Source organism: Coregonus clupeaformis, unplaced genomic scaffold (assembly GCF_020615455.1).
Source record: "Coregonus clupeaformis isolate EN_2021a unplaced genomic scaffold, ASM2061545v1 scaf0400, whole genome shotgun sequence".
In the NCBI taxonomy this organism is placed as follows: domain Eukaryota; kingdom Metazoa; phylum Chordata; class Actinopteri; order Salmoniformes; family Salmonidae; genus Coregonus; species Coregonus clupeaformis.
In genome coordinates, this window is record NW_025533855.1 from 321,571 (window position 1) to 347,500 (window position 25,930).

A 25,930-nucleotide genomic window follows, 5' to 3' on the forward strand; every position below is an offset into this window, starting at 1 on the left:
ATAAAACTGTCATCTTCAGCATAAACATATCAATGTGGAGATGGTTTGTGGTGAAAAAAAAAAATGTAAAAAAAAAAATGGTGGTAGTGGTGCAGCGTGGGACCTGCAGGCCTTGTGGTGGAAAGGGGCTCAGGCTTTCAGCGCGGTGCGCTTTTTGATCAATGGACTGCGTCAGTGTGTGAGTTTTACGTGGTTATTCAACCTGACCCAGCTGCTATTGAATACTAGCTTCATTTCATGGCTCTACGGATATCGATCAAGCAATTAAAGGATTTGTTGAATGAGATTTTGTGGCAAAAAGGTGTGCCCATTTGTGAGTGCTTGTTTGTGTGTAGATTGTGTGCAGATTTTGTATGTAGGCCTATGTGTGTCTGTGTTTTGTTATTTGTGATAAAATGAAGACATTTGTTATTCCCTGAAGTCCGACTGAGATTGGACTCGCTATGTATATGAATACAGAAACAGTAAATAATGGCCCATAAACAGCTATTATCAACCAGAGGAGCCATTATTATATTTTCCATCTTTCCCTCTTTGCAATGCGTTCATCTCTCTCAATACTCGTTCCCTCTCTCATAAGCATCCTCTGACTCTCGCTATCATTTAGACTTTGAACGTACGCTTTCCCCCTTTTCCACCCTCCTATCGTCTTTTTCTCCATGCACTGTTAATCTGGCGTGACTTTCAAGAGACTGAGCCACTACGTAGTGTGAGACTGAGAAACTAAATTATTCTCTTAGGGGCTGTAGATGTGAGCACACTACAAATGCTATTACACTATTACTACTATAACTGAAAAGCACCACCCTTACAACGGCCTTCTTTACTGTTCCTGTAACAGTCTTTGCTGTGTTACTAACGGCTGATGTCGCATTATTAGAACTAGCATTAATATAGAACATAACTAAATCAACAATATTATTGAATAATATTATTCGTTTCACTACTCCGTTTCAAGTCCACCTACTTTTACATTGAGTGTGTTTAAGCCTTTTTAATAGCAATCTTTTTCTACATGAGGCTATTAGGCCTAAATTCAATTATGTTGTTCTCTCTGATCTTTTATGAAGCTTAGAAACTAAATAGGACATTTTAGAATAATGGTTCAAATAAGGATATTGGTCTATCAGAATTCTAGTTCATAGATCTGTTTTAAGTCTTATCTATAGCTCATGTATACCTATTACAAATGGGATTTCTTCTCTTTATTGTATTACTGTAGCCTTTATCATTACCATGCACAGTTATGTTTCAATGCTCTGCGGCTTGGCTCTTGCGTTAGTCATTTTTCTTTTGACTGATGGAGAGAACGGTCCCGAAGCAGATGGAGAGCAAGAGAATAGATTGCAATTTGAACTGGTGGAAAGGAAACCTTTTAAAATTGTGTTTTATTTTACTAAGTCATCAAAGCAGTTTAAAAATAGACTCTCGAGCAGCACATACAAGCATAGATCCCAAACACACGTCAGAGGTAGACACGCAGTGGCGTATACAATACAATACAGTTACAACCTTTGATCTTGAAAATAGTCTGAAATATTCTAAAATAAGCACACTCTGCCCTCCCCCTCACCATACAACCTAATTAAAGGATGAGTAAGACTTACTACACATGGAGATCTTGCCTATATCTTGACACCTGCTCCAGTGTTTCATACTGTTTTATGCTGCTTTCCCCTCTTTGCTGAATAGCCAGTTTGCGTCTTCTGGTAGGATACTCAATAATGGACATTTCTGTTTTTGAGAGAGAGAGATTTTTTCGAACGTATTCATAAAAGGTGGCAAAATGGAGATCCTGAGACGAGTTAGCATAAAGGAGGAGGGAAGGATAGTGAAGAGACTAAGACTGTTTCTGTAGATGTGCACATAGGTCTAGATATAGTAGAGTAGGAAATAGAATGGTTCTATTGCTTGTGTTTGATGGCTTGTGAGAGTATGGCATGGTGTGTATTGGATCATCAACAATACTATTCCAATATTGTAGGCCTATTTGTGAATATTATTCGGGGACATATAAGAACAAACGATTGCTGTGTAGTCTTTCTGGGTTAGGATCTGTGGAGTATATTCAACATAAATCTGGCTAATAATTATTGAAGAATGTAGTGGGTATTGTAGAATTATATGGAAACTATTGGTTTTAATAGGTTTTATTGCAGAGGTAATGCTATCAATTAATATTAATTGGATCTACCGGAATCACCTTTTTAGATTGACCTGACACATGTCAGACTGCGCATAGAATTGATTGAATTGTCAACAGGAATCAATACACCTTCACTCATCCTTGTCTCCACAGAGGAACATAAGTCACCTGGAAAACCGCCTCGAGACCCAATCATTAGCTGAGCATTGCATTCCAACATTTGCTTTGGTGACATCTGTTACCTTCAGGCACTTCTTTGGATACTGCCGTGTCGAGACTTCAGAGATGTATGTTGATGCTCCAGTTGCTGTATGTATGTATGGAAAAGCCTACATGTACATTGATAGCTTTGAACAGTTACTGTACCTATTTTCCTCTCCACCCAAAGGCTGTTATTTGTATACGTGAATAATGTTTTCTTCTCGTTCTGCTATACAATGATAATGTAGGTCAGCATCTTCAGATATCTCTATATATCAGCAAAATACAGTTTATGTATGTTACACAGCAATGATGTTCTGGTGCTGGACATACAAAACCAAAAATTTGAGCCACAGGGAGTTAGTTTTATTCAAATGTCCCATACGTATTTGAAGTAACAAAAACTTTAAGCTTCACAACCTGTGTGGATATTGCATGATGCATCAATAGGAATGTTCACGGACTAACCACAGCTTTATAGGGAACACACTCCTTTTGAAAATGCCAGGACAAGTTCTATATTTGCTGTATGGGATTACTTTAGCATTTTCTACAGTCATAAATCTTCAGAATGTGAAAGTAATGTTATTCAAATGTTTTACCTTTGCTTAACTACAGAGGCAGTGGTCTCTGGGGAGAAATTAAAGCTTTGAGATGGACTGTGGTTTAATTCATCCTATCAAAGAAATAGGCTCTTTTCCTAGATGCAATAGTCTACATACAGTATTCTGTACATTACTCTTTGTTCTCCTACATTATAAGGTTGCCATATCCACCAAGCAAAACACTTACATTCCTAAAAGCCAGTTTATGATGTCACAACCATGAAATGTACAGTACAAATATACCAAGTGAGTGACACTTGAAGTGAGTCCATCCTGAAGTGTAGGTTTTTCTGAGGCTAACACTGCCAGAGTCCAGCCTCTCTTCTCACTGGTATTGAAATGTCATAGTTAATGGACACTTTGCTTGAGTAACCCCGCCAGCCAGCAACCTCTGTCACCCTAAGGAATCAGAAGGATTTATGTGACTAGTAGATAATATTAGAAGTTATTGATTGGACTGTTAGGGAAAATTGCCCCAAGGAGTTTCCCAGCACAACTGCCAATAGGAACCTAATTCTCCCCTGAGAGATTACCTTCCAGTTACTGTCAAAATCTGTGATATGTGGCAGCAAAGAGCTGTGGGTGTTGGGCATTGCAGACATATATTTACCACTAAGAGGAATAACTGGTTGAACCTCTCTCTGTCCTATATTAGGGAGAGGGAGCGATGTCTTGATGAAACGCCCAAGGATGTTACAGTGTATAGAAGTTGCCACACTGTAACCAGCATCGATTATGATTGAAAACAGGGTGGTTCAATCTCAACACGCTCGTCAGTGTGTGATACTATAATATCTGAGAACAGCCAATGCAGCACACCATCATAATTTAAAGCACTCTGGTGTAAATAATTGCATGTATTCAATCAATTTCACGTGTAACTCTCATTGATTACTGAAGCCAAACATGGTAGAGAGCTAATGAATATTGTTTATATAAATGTTGGATTATAAAAGTACAGAACCACCGCTTTGCTCTGTGGATGTCGCCTTCGCACAGATTAATTTGCACAGATTTAGTCTAACCACAGTATTATAGGGAACACTGTTTCTCTTGTCATTTTCTATTTAGTCACAACCTCTGCTTAACTGCAACGCAACTGAGTTTCAAACCCCAGGTTGAATACATGCAATATTTTCAGTATTTAATTTAGATTTTTCCCCCTCCTGATTTTTTTTATCTGGGAAGCAAACTGAATAATTGTCAGAACTTATTTTGAATCTCTTCTCAACCGCCGCTCAGCCATGCAAGCGACAATTTTCAAACACTGTGGCTGCTTAAACACCTCAGTGCAAAGTGTCCCAAATTCAACAAAGTTAAACTGCCAAGTAATGTGGATTACCTGCTTCATAGTTTCCGGGACGCACGTCCCCCTTGATAAATACAGACGCTACTCACGTACAGTGCCTTCAGAAAGTATTTACACCCCTTGACTTTTTCCACAATTTGTTGTGTTACAGCCTGAATTTAAAATTGATTACATTTATATTTTTTTGTCACTGGCTTGCACACAATACCTCATAATGTCAAAGTGGAATTATGTTTTTCAAAATGTTTACAAATTAATAAAAAATGAAAAGCTAAAATGTCTTGAGTCAATAACTATTCAACCCTTTTGTAATGGCAAGCCTAAATACGTTCAGGAGTAAAAATGTGCTTAACAAGTCATAATAAGTTGCATGGACTCACTCTGTGTGCATTAATAGTGTTTAACATGATTTTTATATTACTACCTCATCTCTGTACCCCACACAATTATCTGTAAGGTCCCTCAGTCGTGCAGTGAACAACAAGGACCAGGGAGGTTTTCCAATTCCTCGCAAAGAAGGGCACCTATTGGTAGATGGGTAAAAACAAAAAACAGACAGACATTGAATATCCCTTTGAGCATGGTGAACTTATTAATTACACTTTGGTTGATGTACAGTGGCTTGCGAAAATATTCACCCCCCTTGGCATTTTTCCGATTTTGTTGCCTTACAACCTGGAATTAAAATGTATTTATTTCTTGTTTGTATCATTTGATTTACACAACATGCCTACCACTTTGAAGATGCAAAATATTTTTTGGGGTGAAACAAACAAGAAATAAGACAAAAAAACAGAAAACTTGAGTGTGCATAACTATTCACCCCCCCCAAATTCAATACTTTGTAGAGCCACCTTTTGCAGCAAATACAGCTGCAAGTCTCTTGGGGTACATCTAGCCACTGGGATTTTTGCCCATTCTTCAAGACAAAACTGCTCCAGCTCCTTCAAGTTGGATGGGTTCCGCTGGTGTACAGCAATCTTTAAGTCATACCACAGATTATCAATTGGATTGAGGTCTGGGCTTTGACTAGGCCATTCCAAGACATTTAAATGTTTCCCCTTAAACCACTTGAGTATTGCTTTAGCAGTATGCTTAGGGTCATTGTCCTGCTGGAAGGTGAACCTCCGTCCGTCTCAAATCTATGGAAGACTGAAACAGGTTTCCCTCAAGAATTTCCCTGTATTTAGCGCCAACCATCATTCCTTCAATTCTGACCAGTTTCCCAGTCCCTGCCGATGAAAAACATCCCCACAGCATGATGCTGCCACCACCATGCCTCACTGTGGGGATGGTGTTCTCGGGGTGATGAGAGGTGTTGGGTTTGCGCCAGACATAGTATTTTCCTTGATGGCCAAAAAGCTCAATTTTAGTCTCATCTGACCAGAGTACCTTCTTCCATATGTTTGGGGAGTCTTCCACATTACTTTTGGTGAACACCAAACGTGTTTGCAAATCTTTTCTTTAAGCAATGGCTTTTTTTCTGGCCACTCTTCCATAAAGCCCAGCTTGTGGAGTGTACGGCTTAAAGTGGTCCTATGGACAGATACTCCAATCTCCGCTCTGGAGCTTTGCAGCTCCTTCAGGGTTATCTTTGGTCTCTTTGTTGCCTCTCTGATTAATGCCCTCCTTGCCTGGTCTGTGAGTTTTGGTGGGCGGCCCTTTCTTGGCAGGTTTATTGTGCTGCCATATTCTTTCAATTTTTTTATAATGGATTTAATGGTGCTCCGTGGGATGTTCAAAGTTTCAGATTTTTTTTAAAACCCAACCCTGATCTGTACTTCTCCACAACTTTGTCCCTGACCTGTTTGGAGAGCTCCTTGGTCTTCATGGTGCCACTTGCTTGGTGGTGCCCCTTGCTTAGTGGTGTTGCAGACTCTGGGGCCTTTCAGAACAGGTGTATATATACTGAGATCATGTGACAGATCATGTGACACTTAGAATACACACAGGTGGACTTTATTTAACTAATTATGTGACTTCTGAAGGTAATTGGTTGCACCAGATCTTATTTAGGGGCTTCATAGCAAAGGAGGTGAATACATATGCACGCACCACTTTTCCGTTATTTAGTTTTTATTTTCATTTCACTTCACCTATTTGGACTATTTTGTCTAAGTCCATTACATGAAATCCAAATAAAAATCCATTTAAATTACAGGTTGTAATGCAACAAAATAGGTAAAACGCTAAGGGGGATGAATACTTTTGCAAGGCACTGTATCAACACACCCAGTCACTACAAAGATACAGGTTTCCTTCCTAACTCAGTTGCCGGAGAGGAAGGAAACCGCTCAGGGATTTCACCATGAGGCCAATGGTGACTTTAAAACAGTTACAGAGTTTAATGGCTGTGATAGGAGAAAACTGTGGATGGATCAACAACATTGTAGTTACTCCACAATACTAACCTAATTGACAGAGTGAAAAGAAGGAAGCCTGTACAGAATACAAATATTCCAAAACATGCATACTGTTTGTAGTAATACTGCAAAAAATGTGGAAAAGTGTTATGTTTGGGGCAAATCCAAAACAACACATTATTGAGTACCACTCTCCATATTTTCAAGCATAGTGGTGGCTGTATCATGTTATGGGTATCCTTGTAATCGTTAAGGACTTGGGACTTTTTCAGGATAAAAAAGAAACGGAATGGAGCTAAGCACAGGCAAAATCCTAAAGGAAAACCTTGTTAAGTCTGCTTTCCACCAGACACTGGGAGATGAATTCACCTTTCAGCAAGACAATAACCTAAAACACATTGCCAAATCTACACTGGAGTTGCTTACCAAGAAGACAGTGAATGTTCCTGAGTGGTTCAGTTACAGTTTTGACTTAAATTTGCCTGAAAATCTATGATCAACATCCAATTTGATAGAGCTTGAATAATTTTGAAAAGAATAATGGGCAAATGTTGCACAATCCAGGTGTGGAAAGCTCTTAAGAACTTACCCAGAAAGACTCACAGCTATAATCGCTGCCAAAGGTGATTCTAGCATGTATTGACTCAGGGGGTTGAATACTTATCTAATCAAGATATGAGTGTTTTATTTTTCATAAATATTTTTTCAAATGTTAGAATTTTTCCTTCACTTTGACATTACAGAGTATTTTATGTAGATATAAAACACACACAAAAAACAATTACATCTATTTTAATCCCACATTGTAACACAACAAAATGTGGAAAAAGTGAAGGGGTGTGAATTCTGAAGGCAGTGTATAACATCTCCATTACACCTTCCAATACTGGACCAAGGGCGTGAATGTCGGCGAGCGTGAATGTATGTGGGTATCAACGTATCAACGAGTGTTTGTCTATGTTACAGTTGGCATGGGCAGTGAACAGCTTGGCAATTAATTAACCATGACCAGAGAGGGATGGTGGGGGGCAAGAGGGGCGCGGGGGGGGAGTTAAAGATGGTGGCTGAGAGGAGAGCTGGAATGGGGTGCAGGAGGTGGAGAACACAGGCTGTAAATAAAGCCGCTAGAGGAAGACGACACAGTGCTAAATGAAGCCACAGCCCCAAATGTTCACCACCTCGAAAGCTGAGATAATTAGGCCACGTTCACACCGCCAGACCCTAATACGTTCACACCGCCAGACCCTGATATGTTCACACCGCCAGACCCTGATACGTTCACACCGCCAGACCCTGATATGTTCACACCGCCAGACCCTGATACGTTCACATCGCCAGACCCTGATACGTTCACACCGCCAGCCAGACCCTGATACGTTCACACCGCCGGACCCTGATATGTTCACACCGCCAGACCCTGATACGTTCACACCGCCAGACCCTGATACGTTCACATCGCCAGACCCTGATACGTTCACACCGCCAGACCCTGATACGTTCACACCGCCAGACCGTGATACGTTCACACCCCCAGACGCTGATACATTCAAACCGCCAGACCCTGATACGTTCACACCGCCAGACCCTGATACGTTCACACCGCCAGACCCTGATATGTTCACATCGCCAGACCCTGATACGTTCACACCGCCAGACCGTGATACGTTCACACCCCCAGATGCTGATACATTCAAACCGCCAGACCCTGATACATTCAGACCCTGATACGTTCACACCGCCAGACCCTGATACATTCACATTGCCAGATCGTGATACGTTCACACCGCCAGATCCTGATACGTTCACACCGCCAGACCCAGGTGGCACACTCATTAAGTGTGTGTGAGAGAGAGAGTGTGTTTTGTGGCTCAAGGAGTAGAGAGGTGGACTAGATAGCTACATTTACATTTTAGTCATTTAGCAGACGCTCTTATCCAGAGCGACTTACAGGAGCAATTAGGGTTAAGTGCCTTGCTCAAGGGCACATCGACAGATTTTTCACCTAGTCGGCTCGGGGATTAGAATCAGCAACCTTTCGGTTACTGGCACAACGCTCTTAACCACTAAACTACCTACCACCATAGCATTAGCCTAATGATCCTTCTACCCATTGTGGTGAGTGATTTGAAGGAGTCAGGCGCAGGAGGGCAAATCACAGAATAAAAGGTTTATTCCGAAACACAGTACGCAGCAATGCGTCAAACACTCCAGTGCGGAAAACAGGCGCACTGGAAAACAACGAAGCACACGGGTGAAAATAACCCGGCGTTACAAAATACAAAGAGCTCCACTGAGATAATCAAACATACACAATAAACAATCACACACAAAGACAAGGGGGCAGAGGGAACACATATAGGTACTGATGAGGGGATATGAACCAGGTGTGTGTAATAAACAAGACAAAACAAATGGAATGATGAGGAGCGGCAGTGGCTAGAAGGCCGGTGACGACAAACACCGAAGCCTGCCTGAACAAGGAGAGGAGGCAGCCACAGGAGGAAGTCGTGACACCCATCCAGTCATTTAAGATCAATGGACACTCACACTGTGAGTGTGGGATAGATGGGCTTTATTGGCTCAAACCTCCAGGACAAGAAAGACGTGGTATATTGCATTGTGTCGACCGTGATGAAGATCAGCCAAGTGCAATGTGAAGACATGAGGGAGAGTTGCGGATGTGATCAGTTTAAAAGCCAGTAGGAAATGTTAAAAAGATCTTAAAGCTTTACACAGGTGAACGGAATATGGCTGAAGCCTAATGATGATTTACATAAGAGTTGCCACCATAATCCCTCTAAAAGTTCTTAAAGATCAATGGACACTATCTAACAAGGCCATACAAAAACATGCATAAGGCATAAAGTAAGAAAAGTTTCAAAGTCTTGACACCCTGCTATCCTGCTTTCATTCACATTTACATGTATGATGTCCAATTAAAGGTTTACCCTGGGTTTACTGAGGAGAGGGCTCCTTCCAGGTGGTGGTTGGCTCCAGCTCCCCCAGCCCTCCCAGAGCTGAATCAGGAGTACGAGGAGCCCGGCTGCATGCTAGAGGGCCAGCCACTGTGGGGCGGGCCGACCAGCCACCTTTCATGTTGCTGTCATTGATTGTGCTTCGTTGAGGAGGAGAACTGATGTGTCTTATGAAGTCGGGGATACGAGGAACATAATCCCCCATGGCTCCTTAGGGCACGAGCTGCCAAGCCCTGATCTAGATACCGTGTTTGTGGCCTTGTGTCCGAGGTAAAGAATGTTTAATTGAGAAGGCAGTATGGTTAAGGATGGCTGGCTGGGGTAGTGTGTGAGTGTGTTTCTACATGTTCATTACCTAAGGTAAGGACATTGTATAGTGTACATAAATGGATTATTGCATTGTATACATATGCATCAGTCAAAGTGTTGGTGCATGTGGGTGTGTGTGTCTGTGTGTGCTTGTTTATGGCTGTGTGTTTGGCTGTGGTCTGCATCGCCAGTGTGTGCCAAACCTTAAAGAATCACTCAGTGAGAGTGACTGAGGAAGGGAGATGTGGAGAAGAGAAGGGGGAATGAAAATAGAGAAAGGCATGCATGTATGCGCAGTTACACGCACACACACACAAATAAACAGTAGAAAATCAGACCTGTACTGTGAGCAGAATGGGGGAAAAAATCCCCCAAATGTACAGTGAGCTATATAGAGAGGAAAGTAAGGAATAAGGGAAGTTGAAATGTACTTTAAACTTTTCCTGTTTTCATTTTACCCTGAATACGCATTCTTCACTTATCTCCTCTGTCCTGCCACCATTCTCTTTTTCACACTGTTCCCTCTCTTCTTTCCCTCTATTCCCTCTGTCTCTTGTGTATCACCGCTCTGATCTAACTTTGGTCCTGCCTCTCTATCTCTATCTTTATAACTCTCTCTCTTTCTTTCAATCTGCCTCCCTCTCTTGCCAGCACACACTCCCTCTCACCATTTTAATTAAAATCTCTCTGCATCAAGGGATTCCGTTGTAGCTGTGATTTAAATGGGAGGATGACATAAACCTAACATTACTGTCAGACCAAAGCAAATTCCATCAATTCATGTGAAATTTTCTGCACTGGCCATTCCCCAACAGTGTCTGTTATATATATACACTGTGTATAATTTTTTCCCTTACTATTCTTTTTTCAAAACAAAACTTGCCAAAGCCATCTGTCATGAATGTTACCGCACCCACTGCCTGACTACTGTACCACCTTGCTGTGTGAAACAAAGCACTTTCCCCCCTCCTAGGCATTTTGCCCACCACCTTCCCCTCGCCCACTGTGGACTCAGTCTTGGGTGGATGAGGTCGGGTCTTAATACATCAGGATGTTACCACCGGCGCTAAGGCTAGTTTTTAATTAAAACTGTGAATCAGTCGAGCCGTATTATGAATTGTACTCTGCCACGAGTGAATAAAACATGCTCCTAAAAAAATTCTGAGAGTTGGGCGCGCTGGGCTGACAGTGTTATGAAAGAGTCTGGGAGCTTAGTGCTTGCATAAAAATAATAACTCAATAGGGACCTCACAGCCATTAGGGTCAACACCATTATATTACACAAAACAGCTACAAGGGCTTTGACGCTACCGCTAGGCCAGAGAGTGACGTAGACGCACAGGTTTCACATCGTGACACTTTGATGATGTTTATATTTGTGTCAGTTGATGATATCAAAACACATTCACACACAACATGATTATTATGATGCTGATGCTCAGGGGCTTTTGTCCACTGGCTATTTTCAACACACGACTAATGTGAAACATTTACTTTTCAAACACAAACAATTGCTACATATATTTAGGGCCATTCATGAAAAGAGGTGGGCAGGGGGACTTACTCTCCACCTTTCCCTTTCGAAGGGCAGAAATGAAATAAATAAAATACCATCTATGAATATATTTATATGCAAAACGGTGTTTTTTGAAAGCTCCTCTTGAAGGTACCACCATGTTGAAGCTTAACAACATGTCTACTTCAACGGTCCTTATTGCTAATTTATGACCTTTTGGTGTCTGTGAGTACAACTGACACCATCCCAGAGAGAGCAGGGATGAGCCAGCAGATGAAAATTTGCCCTGTGGAGCGTAGCGAATAGGAAGCGCTTCATGAATTCAGTCAGAGGACGACTAACAGCAATTCAATCTTACAGCTTTTCACACGCAAACTCATGAATGATAATTGTTTCATAATTGAAGGTGTTGGCGGACTCACTTCACTGACTTTGGTGATGCAAATGAAGTGCTCTGGTACTCGTAACTACTGCCACAGATAACTCAGGAGGGTTTGATCTGGTGGGATTCACATCACCTTTTTCACACAGGCCTCTATTTTTGTACCGCCATTTGCATATATGAATATACTATAGGTAAGCTGTTCCATTTGGTATGTAACTAAATTGTATGAAAAGTTTTGTTCTGTACGGCTAGCTATGAATCATCAGCCTATATACTGTGTGGCAATAAAATGCAATTAATCACCATTATTTAATTGACTTTCTATTTCTAGATGATAACTTGATAAAGAGTACAGAAAGTACATTGTCAAAGATGTTCTGCTTTGTGTTGTGCTTCTTATCATTGCTTGATTTAGACTGAAATAGGTGCCGGTTCTCATTTTGGGCGCCGTTACTGTTTATATTTAGGTGCAGGAGCTCCACAATACTTTTGAGCTAATATTCTGTAAGAGGAACAGGAGCTCAAGCAGTAGTACATTTGAGGTGCCGGTACTCAGCTCCGGTGAGTTCCTGCCCAGGTCAAGCACTGCTTCTTATACAGTAGTTAATGGAGGCGGGTCTCTTAGAACCGTACAACGAACACTACGAACAAAGTGTGTTTGATTGAAACATTACGATAGTTGTCACACAGATACCATGTTGGAGTGACAGCTCTAGATGTGGGGGTGCTGTCGACGGAGCTGAGGCTTACTCTGCAGAGTGCCTCGTGGCTGAGTGCTGGGTGGGATTAAACATGGGATATCCATTGGGAAGCGCTCCTAGATGTCATTATCCCCGTGGGGAGTCTCATCATTGGCTGGGAGCGGAGACGCACACGGCCCTGGAAGACGGCTGGAGACAGGCATGACAGCCTTACGCCTGCAATAAATAGTGATGATCATGCATAAAAACAACCGCGGAAAATAGATACTGTACTGGAATCCTAGTCTCCAGCGACGCTCACAAGGGTTTAGACATGCTGCCAAAACAGATGCTCCAGCGCTGAATTACACCCTTTAATAATGTAATCTGTCTCACACCTTCGCAAAATGTGGCGTAGTCTCCAAATGACATGTCCCATGAATTAATGCTTACAATGAATCAAAATCCATTAATTAAAACATTAAATTAATACTTGAAAATTAAATCCATCAGTCATTCACCTGAATGGAGAACAAAGTAATGTATTACTATTTTGCCATTATTGAAGATAGAAATGTGAGGAATTTGATACAGGTCAAGTGATAGCTGCTGTTATTGCTCTGGTACACTAAACAGCAGCTATCACACATTATACTGAAAAACCCTGGTCACCATCCATCCAATCCATAACCAAAGCAATATTACAGTCCAAGCCACTTGAACATCAGTTGCGACACTGTATCTATGCATTCTGTAAGTGAACTTTACGAAGCCGTAGTAGCCATTGGGAACAGAATACAGTTGTCATCCTCAATTGTTAGTTTGTCGTTTTACGAATGTTGTTTGCCAACAGTACAGTAAGTCTTAGTAGCACGGGGTCTGGGATGTTTTGTTCCCTTTGTCCCTTTGTCCTCTGGCTTTACAGGGTGTAATGCAGACAGACATGGACACCACAGTACTGAACTGGATTAGGTCGTGCTCTTGCCTAAGCATATTTCAGGGTACGATTTTGATTAAATTTACTGTACACAAGAGCTGTTGGTTGTCACTCACGGGAGGCGTATTTTGAGCGGGTAGCTATATCCCCATGTCTTCTTTTAGGCAACTGCTCCAGCACCAAATTCAATTCAGACCTATTTATATCCCTGCACGCAAGAAGGACAAATACAATATTTTCACACTGTTGTCTCTCCTTCACACACACACACACACAGACACACACACACACACACACACACACACATACACACACACACACACACACACACACACACACACACACACACACACACACAGACACACACACAGACAGACAGAGACACACACACACACACACACACAAAGGAAAAACCCTGCACACCTACTAATCCAAAGGCAGGATCCTGGTTCCAAAAATAACAGCTTGGAATGAGATGGATGGAGGAGGACAGATTATTTCGGCTCTAGTCTGTGAAAAGCTGTCAATAAAACACATTTAAAGTGATTACAGGGGCCAGAGCCCTTATTGGCATTGGGGCACTCTGGTTTTCTCACCATTCCAAAAGGCAACACTGTGAAGTCATACACACGTAAAGGATGTTTAAAATGAAAAAAAGGCCAGCTAAAGTGGAATTGCTCACGTACACTGATAAGCATACGGGGCAGTGAGCCCACAAGTCAGGGAGGAGATTAACTTTTCTCCTCCCATCAGAAGAGTAGGTGTAAATAGAAATCTACTCTAAGAGTGATTACAGGACCAACTGCTTACCTTCATGGTTGTGTCAAAACACATTACTCAACTTCAGGCATTAAGTACTTTTCTCCTTAAAGACACTTGATATTCAAAGACAAGCCACAGATATTGGGTTTCGTGCGCAAGCCAGTGTGGCAGAAATCGAATCCTTCTCCACCTGAAAACAGATTAAGATACAAACTTCATGGCTTCTTTTGGAGAAAATGTTTGGGTCTTTGACACAATTTCTCAGTACTGCAGTATGAGTTCCGGGCAAAGATAGTGTATGAATACATGGGTCATAAACAGTTTAGACTCAATGAGTGATAGTCTCTTGTTGTTGTCCTCCACACTCTCCTAAATATCAAAGCGTATTCATGCAAATATCACGGCTGTCAGTCCTGACACATAATGAGAAGAGAGAGAGAGCGATTGGCATTCCAACATCCTTTCTCTTGAAATAGACACCATTATACACTCAATGACTCTCGGTAAACGTGAATGTATGCCTGGCTGTGTATGGTAATGAAGGGGCTGTGAGTGTCTGCTGCAGAACATCACGTCCAGACCTCAGGTTCAAACAGACCCCGCTCCTCCTCCCCAGCAGCCAGCTAAAGGCCATGCGCATACTTTTCCACTAGAGCCAACATAGTTCACTCCTCTCAGCGGTTTGGCCCTGTGTTCTAGGGGCCAGCTCATCCCCTCAGGGGCCTGATAGTACATGCTGCTGTCACAGACAAACCTTACCTTCTAGATAATACTGGAAGTCAATATTCCCCTGTATTGTATACTTTGCCCAATATCACTTGTGTTGTCACTGTAGAAAGCAAATGTGCATTAATTATAAAGGAAAGCTTTTGATAGCTTCTCCGTATTATGAATTTCCAGGAAACACAACAGCACGGCCCTGTGTGTGTGAGAGAGAGAGAAGAGAGAGAGAGAGAGAGAGAGCGTACTGTGCTACTGTTATTTTGTGTGTACGGTTGTCCTTTGCCAGTGTGATGGCGTTCTATTATGTCAGTGCGTAAACGCGAGTGTCCGTCTAATTTCCGGGCTATTTTGACAAGGCGTGCTCGCCACCACCACCCCGGCCCAGTGCCAGTTGTAATTGTGTGATTAATGGCTGACGAAGGCGTCCAATTACGGAGCCATAATATCCGCGTCATGCCTCATATCCTAACAGTGTCTCTACAGCAGTTGAGCCATGTTAGCCCAAGCTTTCATTAATGGCAATTACACTTTTTATAGTCCATTTAGTCCCACTTATTACCTGAGTTTTTCACTGAGGTAACCACTAGTAGCTGTCGGCACACATTCCTAATTAGTCGGTCGTTTGGATTCAGTGTTGGGTCGGGGCTGTTTTAGTCACATGGGCCGAGCGCTGCAGAGTTTAGCCCCTAGGCTGGTATCAGTGTGGGAGCCTATCTAGGGGTCCATCGGTGTGTAATAGACATCGCAGTGTGCATTGGTGCGTTAAATAAACCAAATGGTGCGTGAGACATGTCTTCAGGGCTTGCTATGGGGTCTTCTCTTAGACTTCTCATTCTATTATGTGATCAACCTTTGTGTGCTTTAAGTGACGTTCTGGGAATTATAGAACTTCATTGGTTCATCATCTGAATGGACGTTGTGTATATATGTGTAATATGTGTTGGTGTGTGAAATGTGTCTATGTTAATTTGCCCGTGAAAAGAATCGATGTGTAAAATGGACCCATTGCAAGGGTGCATTGATTGCTTATCAGAGTTTGCGATATGCCAGGGCACATCAATGTGTGGGAATGGGCAGTGTGTGTGTGTGCTTATATATCTCTGTGTCCATCAACAGTGTGTGGAGAGGCCTATTTTAATTGTTGCCATGGAAACTGAGTGCTGCTAGAGAAGTACAGATTCAAAGAGAGCATCTCCCCCTCTCTCTCGTTCTTCCTTTTCATCCCCCTCTCTCCCATCCCTCTTTCTTTTCTCAGTCTATCTGCTGCCATTCCCCTCTCCCTTTCCCCTCATTCTTTGTCAGACTCCTCTTCCCTCTCACTTGCTTTTCATCAAAGCCCTCTCCGGCTGACAATCCTCCCTCTCTTACTCTTTCTCTCCCCTCCTCCTTTCTCTCTCCATGAATCTCTTTCTCTGTCTCTTGGTGTCCCTCCATTTGTATTTCATTCTCTCTTTTCCTCTGTCGCACTCCTCTGTTCCTCCCTCCCCCCTCCCTCTCTCCCTCCCTCCCCTGTTCCCCCTCCCTCTCTCTTTAGAGGAGTGTGCAATTGACAATTAACACAGGGACCTGTAATTAGTGCTGACGAACCTCCAGCAATTAGTTCTCCTAAAGAAGTATTTTTGTCATCTCTACATACCTCCCCCTTTCATCCCCCAGCCTCTCAATCTCTCCTCTCGCTCTTTCACTCTCTATCTTGCTCACTGTCTCGTTCCTATAGAGTTTGTTTGTTGTATTGTTCAGGATTGTTATTTTTACTCCCTCTGCCTTTTAAACTTGAGCTTTTGTTCAACGGTGAGTGAGTGTACACACACACACACACACACACACTATTACAACAACACCCACAATATTTAGGAGCCGCTGAAATGCACACTCACACACCCACAAATATCATACCCCCCATAAATGTTAAACTCCCCTGTTATTGTAATTGTGAGAGGTTAGCATGTCTTGGGGATATATTTGTGCATCTGTAACTTTCTCACTTATCATTATTCATGATTCATTCAGGATTATCCGTAATCATGGTAGCATCCACATTAATGTAGAAGTGTTTACAAACTTATTCTATTCTTATTTACAATAAAAGTGACTCCAAAATGACACAATAAATTATTTACCATTCATTTCTATTGGGTAATTTATTTTCTTAAACACAACCAAAACAAACAGCAAATGCATCCAACAAATGTGTAGAGTCACAAGCTTTATGTAGTCATTGCATGATATGAATATGGGACCAAATACTAAACTTTTGACTGCTTTAATACACATATACACTGTAAGTGAATTTGTCCCAATACTTTTGCTCCCCTAAAATGGAGGGACTATGTAAAAAAAATTCTAAACTGTTCACCTGATATAGATGAACATACCCTCAAATGAAAGCTGACAGTCTACACTTGTCATTGTATCATTTCAAATCCAAAGTGCTGGAGTACAGAGCCAAAACAACAAAACATTTGTCACTGTCCCAATACTTTTGGAGCTCACTGTATAGTTTTTAAAATAGGAGATGTTGAATTACTTTTTCTTCTCACTTTGTTTCATTCTATCTCTCTTCTTCCTTCCCTCTGCATCACTGTTAATGAAGGTCTATAAAAAAGCCCAAGAGAGATACAGTATGTGGTCATTCAAGTAAAGCGTTGGAGGGAAGTGGATGGAGGGATGGAGAGTAAAAGAGTGTTGGGGTAAAATAGGACGGAAGAGAGGAGGAGGGGTGAAGATGCGAGGGGGGTATTGAGACTTGTTATTCGCTCGGGGCATCCATCACTCCCTCCCTCAGTATCCGTCCATCTTTCTGTCTGTGTATCAGGGAGCCAGTGTTCACTCATCTCATCAAGCCAGTTCCTCAGTCAATGTGCATCTCTCTCTCTCTCTCTCTCTCTTTCTCTCTCTCTCTCTCTCTCTCTCTCTCTCTCTCTCTCTCTCTCTCTCTCTCTCTCTCTCTCTCTCTCTCTCTCTCTCTCTCTCTCTCTCTCTCTCTCTCTCTCTCTCCCATCCTAACTCTCCCTCTCTCCTTTGCATTCCCATCTTCCCTCCTCCTCCAGCCTTCTCTATTTCTCCTCTTCCCTCCCTGTCAGGGATTCAGCCACCCATCCAGCGGGAGAGTTTATGTCATCCATAATAAAGACCATTATCCTGCTTGAAAACACACCTCATGAAATATTGATCAGTATGAGTGTATGTATACCCTGTCTCCATGTGTGTGTGTTTATGCACTATTTATGTATGTAATATGCAACCTGTCCTAGCTAGGTTTCCATCCAATTGGCGACAGATCTTCAATGCGAAAATATGTGCATTTTCCCAACAGTGGTGTGTTTCACCGAACTGACTTGTTGCGGATAAAAGTCAGTGCGTGACTTTTTTCGCTTAAGTGTTCATGTACCAAATAAAAGTTCAATGTGTTTCTATTTCATTTTCAACTCTACTGACAGTTTTGTCACAAAAACGGATGTGTTAAATAGCTCATGTTTTCTTACTCTGGTCTTGGCACGTGCACTCTAGCCAACAGCTCGCAGATGTCAAACGGCAGTCAAGCATCAATCATCATGTCACCAGAATAAGACCCTCGATATTTACAGTGAGGGAAATAAGTATTTGACCCCTCTCAATCAGAAAGATTTCTGGCTCCCAGGTGTCTTTTATACAGGTAACGAGCTGAGATTAGGAGCACACTCTTAAAGGGAGTGCTCCTAATCTCAGCTTGTTACCTGTATAAAAGACCTGTCCACAGAAGCAATCAATCAATCAGATTCCAAACTCTCCACCATGGCCAAGACCAAAGAGCTCTCCAAGGATGTCAGGGTCAAGATTGTAGACCTACACAAGGCTGGAATGGGCTACAAGACCATCGCCAAGCAGCTTGGTGAGAAGGTGACAACAGTTGGTGCGATTTATTCGCAAATGGAAGAAACACAAAAGAACTGTCAATCTCCCTCGGCCTGGGGCTCCATGCAAGATCTCACCTCGTGGAGTTGCAATGATCATGAGATCTCAAGGCAGCTGGGACCATAGTCACCAAGAAAACAATTGGTAACACACTACGCCATGAAGGACTGAAATCCTGCAGCGCCCGCAAGGTCCCCCTGCTCAAGAAAGCACATTTACAGGCCCGTCTGAAGTTTGCCAATGAACATCTGAATGATTCAGAGGAGAACTGGGTGAAATTGTTGTGGTCAGATGAGACCAAAATCGAGCTCTTTGGCATCAACTCAACTCGCCGTGTTTGGAGGAGGAGGAATGCTGCCTATGACCCCAAGAACACCATCCCCACCGTCAAACATGGAGGTGGAAATATTATGCTTTGGAGGTGTTTTTCTGCTAAGGGGACAGGACAACTTCACTGCATCAAAGGGACGATGGACGGGGCCATGTACCGTCAAATCTTGGGTGAGAACCTCCTTCCCTCAGCCAGGGCATTGAAAATGGGTCGTGGATGGGTATTCCAGCATGACAATGACCCAAAACACACGGCCAAGGCAACAAAGGAGTGGCTCAAAAAGAAGCACATTAAGGTCCTGGAGTGGCCCATAGAAAATCTGTGGAGGGAGCTGAAGGTTTGAGTTGCCAAACGTCAGCCTCGAAACCTTAATGACTTGGAGAAGATCTGCAAAGAGGAGTGGGACAAAATCCCTCCTGAGATGTGTGCAAACCTGGTGGCCAACTACAAGAAATGTCTGACCTCTGTGATTGCCAACAAGGGTTTTGCCACCAAGTACTAAGTCATGTTTTGCAGAGGGGTCAAATACTTATTTCCCTCATTAAAATGCAAATCAATTTATAACATTTTTGACATGCGTTTTTCTGGATTTTTTTGTTGTTATTCTGTCTCTCACTGCTCAAATAAACCTACCATTAAAATGATAGACTGATCATGTCTTTGTCAGTGGGCAAACGTAAAAAATCAGCAGGGGATCAAATACTTTTTTCCCTCACTGTAAATATCGAGGGTCTTATTCTGGTGACATGATGATTGATGCTTGACTGCCGCCCTGTGAAGTTCATCATCATTTATTTAATCTGTAGCTTAATAAACTGAATGGTTTCCCGAGTTATAGTGGGAGGACCACACACCATATCATCGTGTGACTCCAAGTTTACTTTGATATAATGGATATTATATCAATATTTGCGCATAAAGGCATTTCCACCACCATTTCTCGCATAATTAATTTTACCAACGCATAAAGATCCCACCATGTCGAACGAAAATGTTTTGTCTGCATTTATAAAATTGTACCGAGACTTCCTGTTTCTATCACAGCTGTAGAGATTTATTTTATACGGTATGACTTTACTCATATAAAAACTGTAGATGGAAACGTGGTTAGTGATGTACACTGATTCATGTTATAGGCTCTTGTCAATCCACTTAAGTCAATCAATGTGTATGGGCCACATTAACTCTCTCTCTCTCTCTCTCTCTCTCTCTCTCTCTCTCTCTCTCTCTCTCTCTCTCTCTCTCTCTCTCTCTCTCTCTCTCTCTCTCTCTCTCTCTCTCTCTCTCTCTCTCCTCCCTCCCCCAGGTATTACATTCCCACTCCTCCATTATGCCTGTCTGTGGCTGCCACAGCCCCTCCCACCCTCAGGAAAGGCGAGCGTCCCCCACGCCCCTGCCCCCCCAGGAGGTGAGATGTCCTCCCCGGCGCCGTGCGGCCCTCTCCTCCCTGTCCCTGTCCCTCCTGGGCCTCCTGCTGTGCATGTTCCACCTGCCCCCCGCCTGTCACTCTCGCAGAGACAAGGGCGGGGGCGTGGCACACTACATCCCCATGGCCCAGCCCCCCCACCACCAGGTGCTGCCCAAGCTGGTGCAGGGCCTCAGCATCGCTGTGGTGCTGGTGGGCAACTCTAGCGAGGTGGCGTTGGCGGGCGCCCGGGAGAAGGACGACTTCCTGCACATGCCGCTGGCGCCCAACGTGGAGGTGCTCACCATGAATGAGACGGATCCCAAGAGCATCATCAAGAGCATCTGTGACCTGATGACAGAGCACTGGCTGCAGGGCGTGGTGTTCGGGGGACGATACGGATCAGGAGGCTATAGCCCAGATCCTGGACTTCATCTCGCACAGACACACATCCCCATCCTGGGGGTCCGCAGTGGCTCCTCCATGATCATGGCTGCCAAGGTACAGTGTGTGTGTTTGTGTGTGAGAGAGAGTGATAGAGAAATAAAAAAAATTGCAATGTTTTTATCTGTTTGTCTTGAACGTCTGTATTTCATTGTTGTCTTAAACAATTATCTCTTCAGGAGAGAGAGAGAGAGAGAGAGAGAGAGAGAGAGAGAGAGAGAGAGAGAGAGAGAGAGAGAGAGAGAGAGAGAGAGAGAGAGAGAGAGAGAGAGAGAGAGAGAGAGAGAGAGAGAGAGAGAGAGAGAGAGAGAGAGAGAGAGAGAGAGAGAGAGAGAGAGAGAGAGAGAGAGAGAGAGAGAGAGAGAGATACTGTCACCTCGGCATGACAGAGTTCCACTAGATCCCTCTATGGCTCATCCCCATGACATTTCTCACCCACCCCTTTTCGTTCTATTCACTTTAGCCATGTCTAATGGGATGAAGCAATCTGGTCCTGCTTTATCTTAGCCGGCTGGAATCCGCGTTTGGACCGTGCTGTTGGACTGGACTATTCTTTCTGCAGCATAATCAACTTTTATTCAGCCTGAACAAATACAGCTGTACGAAATGGCCTCCCAGAAACCCCTAGAATTTCAAACAGTCTCCAAAAAACACTGCCCGGAATGAGGTTGTCCGCTGGGCATTCCAACTGATGTCATGTGCTTACAGCACAACGGGTTCCATTGGGGATAAAACATGATCTCTGCTCACCCTTCCACGTTTGACCCTGCATCAACAGGGTCCACCAGTAAACATGACCCGCTATGACACACTAGGGCCACCAGTCAGCCATTCATCCCCCTCTATCCCCTCTCATTACACCATGGAGGATAGATGGCATTGGACAGTCAAATCACATTTACCTCACATCTCTATTGACACGTACAACATCCACTGGCCCTGCCCCTTGTGCCACGGCCATACATACAGTACATGTCACTGACCCCATAGTATATCCTACACACATATAAATCTTTATGATACACCACCCGCCCGTCTTATGCGTGTAAACATTATGTATTTTATTGCTTATAAAGAGGTAGATGGAGTATACATGCAGACTGAAGGTATAATTCATTAAGCACACGTGCCCTCCATGCGCCAGGAACTAAATGGATTTCCCAGGCCAGAAGCCAACACGGGGCCCAGGAGAGAGAAATGGAGCCACATCCAAGGCCATGCAAGTCTCCGTCTCCAAACGGATTTGTGTCTGTTGTTTAATGGGCTGAAACAATATTGGTTGAGAATATGGTAGAATAAGAGTGGGAGAAGGGAGAAGGGAGAAGGGAGAAGGGAGAAGGAGAAGGAGAGGGAGAAGGAGAGGGATGGTGAAAGAACAACCTCTCCTCCTGAGAGGTCATCTTGGGGGAAAGATGGACAGCAGGTGAGTGGAGAGAACAGAGATAAAGAAGCTAGCTGCTGGAAACGTAGCAGACAGAATGAGACAGCAATCAGACTGGAGGTGTGAAGGAGCAAGGAGAGGCCCCGTAGCTGGGAAGAGAAAAGGTAGAGAGAGAGTGAAGGAGGTCAAATAAAAGGTTGAAGCAGAGAGCTACAAAAATGTGGTGTAAGGCTTGGGGAACTATACTGAACAAAAATATAAACACAACATGCAACAATTTCAATGATTTTACTGAGTTACAGTTCATATAAGGAAATCAGTCAATTGAAATAAATAAATTAGGCCCTAATCTATGGATTTCTCATGACTGGGCAGGGGCGCAGCCATTGGTGGGCCTGGGAGGGCATAGGCCCACCCACTGGGGAGCCAGGCCCAGCCAATCAGAATGAGTTTTTCCCCATAAAATGGCTTTATTACAGACAGAAATACTCCTCAGTTTCATCAGCTGACCAGGTGGCTGGTCTCAGATGATCCTGCAGGTAAAGAAGCCGGATGTGGAGGTCCTGGGCTGACATAGTTACTCGTGGTCTGCGGTTGTGAGGCCGGTTGGACGTACTGCCAAATTCTCTAAAACAACACTTATGGTAGAGAAATGAGCATTCAATTCTCTGGCAACAACTCTGGTGACATTCCTGTAGTCAGCATGCCAATTGCACACTCCCTCAGAACTTGAGTCATCTCTGGCATTGTGTTGTGTGACAAAACTGCAAATTTTTCTTGATATGACACACCTGTCAGGTGGATGGATTATCTTGGCAAAGGAGAAATGCTCAGTAGCATGGATGTAAACAAATTTGTCCACAAAATTTTAGATAAATAAGCTTTTTGTGCGTATGGAATATTTCTGGAATCTTTTATTTCAGCTAATGAAACATTGGACCAACGCTTTACATGTTGCATTTATATTTTTGTTCAGTATAATAAGCCTAGGAGAATGGACAGACCGAGATGGGGGAATGGGAAATGTAAAAGAAGGTGTTTATCTCTCTCTCTCTCTCTTTCTCTCTCTCTCTTTCATACAAGGCCAAATGCCGCTGATGCAGTTGGCAAGGCAACCATTTGCTTACCTATACAGTAGGATCATAAGTGAGACAGAGAGCCGAGGGGGAATAAAATATTTTCATAGCTGATGTCTGGAATTGAAAACAGGAATGGTGCTGAAATAGTGCACAGATAGTATTTAGAGTGGATTTTGGTGTGTTGTTGTGAAATATACAGTATATACAGTGGGGAGAACAAGTATTTGATACACTGCCAATTTTGCAGGTTTTCCTACTTACAAAGCATGTAGAGGTCTGTAATTTTTTATCATAGGTACACTTCAACTGTGAGAGACGGAATCTAAAACAAAATTCCAGAAAATCACATTGTATGATTTTTAAGTAATTAATTTGCATTTTATTGCATGACATAAGTATTTGATACATCAGAAAAGCAGAACTTAATATTTGGTACAGAAACCTTTGTTTGCAATTACAGAGATCATACGTTTCCTGTAGGTCTTGACCAGGTTTGCACACACTGCAGCAGGGATTTTGGCCCACTCCTCCATACAGACCTTCTCCAGATCCTTCAGGTTTCGGGGCTGTCGCTGGGCAATACGGACTTTCAGCTCCCTCCAAAGATTTTCTATTGGGTTCAGGTCTGGGGACTGGCTAGGCCACTCCAGGACCTTGAGATGCTTCTTACGGAGCCACTCCTTAGTTGCTCTGGCTGTGTGTTTCGGGTCGTTGTCATGCTGGAAGACCCAGCCACGACCCATCTTCAATGCTCTTACTGAGGGAAGGAGGTTGTTGGCCAAGATCTCACGATACATGGCCCCATCCATCCTCCCCTCAATACGGTGCAGTCATCCTGTCCACTTTGCAGAAAAGCATCCCCAAAGAATTATGTTTCCACCTCCATGCTTCACGGTTGGGATAGTGTTCTTGGGGTTGTACTCATCCTTCTTCTTCCTCCAAACACGGCGAGTGGAGTTTAGACTAAAAAGCTCTATTTTTGTCTCATCAGACCACATGACCTTCTCCCATTCCTCCTCCGGATCATCCAGATGGTCATTGGCAAACTTCAGACGGGCCTGGACATGCGCTGGTTTGAGCAGGGGGACCTTGCGTGCGCTGCAGGATTTTAATCCATGACGGCGTAGTGTGTTACTAATGGTTTTCTTTGAGACTGTGGTCCCAGCTCTCTTCAGGTCATTGACCAGGTCCTGCCGTGTAGTTCTGGGCTGATCCCTCACCTTCCTCATGATCATTAATGCCCCACGAGGTGAGATCTTGCATGGAGCCCCAGACCGAGGGTGATTGACCGTCATCTTGAACTTCTTCCATTTTCTAATAATTGCAACAACAGTTGTTGCCTTCTCACCAAGCTGCTTGCCTATTGTCCTGTAGCCCATCCCAGCCTTGTGCAGGTCTAGAATTTTATCCCTGATGTCCTTACACAGCTCTCTGGTCTTGGCCATTGTGGAGAGGTTGGAGTCTGTTTGATTGAGTGTGTGGACAGGTGTCTTTTATACAGGTAACGAGTTCAAACAGGTGCAGTTAATACAGGTAATGAGTGGAGAACAGGAGGGCTTCTTAAAGAAAAAACTAACAGGTCTGTAAGAGCCGGAATTCTTACTGGTTGGTAGGTGATCAAATACTTATGTCATGCAATAAAATGCAAATTAATTACTTAAAAATCATACAATGTGATTTTCTGGATTTTTGTTTTAGATTCCGTCTCTCACAGTTGAAGTGTACCTATGATAAAAATTACAGACCTCTACATGCTTTGTAAGTAGGAAAACCTGCAAAATCGGCAGTGTATCAAATACTTGTTCTCCCCACTGTATATCATATATTTTTTTCATTGTGAAATTGAAACCAAGTGATGGGTGACGGATAGATGGATGGACCAAAGGCTGGTGTTATAGAGGAACAGAGGGAAGGTGCGACAGCTGGTGGGTCTCAGACAGTGTCACCCAGGAACGTGGAAAAATATGGTTAAGACGGAGAGAAGAGAAAGATGGATAGAGGGAAGCTGTACTCACATCTGTATCAATGAATAAGATGGAAGAGAGATAAGTGAGGGAGGAGCAAGTGCATTACTGTATGACAGAAGGAGAGAGTGATGGAAAGAGAGAAGAAAGGAGAGATGGAAGGAGAGAAGGAAAGAGAGATGGAAAGAGAGATGGAAGGAGAGAAGGAAAGAGCGATGGAAGGAGAGAAGGAAAGAGAGATGGAAGGAGAGAAGGAAAGAGAGATGGAAGGAGAGAAGGAAAGAGAGATGGAAGGAGAGAAGGAAAGAGAGATGGAAGTAATCAGATTGAAGCAGTTTGGGATAGATAGTTATTCGAGGGACTAGAGTAGCTGGTTCTTTATATTGCTACAGTATCTAGCTTACATACCAAACACTAAATGCAAACAGGAAAAGTAACCCAATGACCCCCGAGGAATCTAATCCAATATGAATCCCGGTCTCTACAAATTTTTTATCAGCACAATCAAACAACAGAAGACG

General features: G+C 43.1%; 1 pseudogene; it reads left to right on the forward strand.

Moving 5' to 3' along the window:
• The window catches only part of LOC123481151, a 72,774-nt pseudogene that overhangs the window by 18,379 nt on the left and 28,465 nt on the right, over positions 1 to 25,930 (forward strand).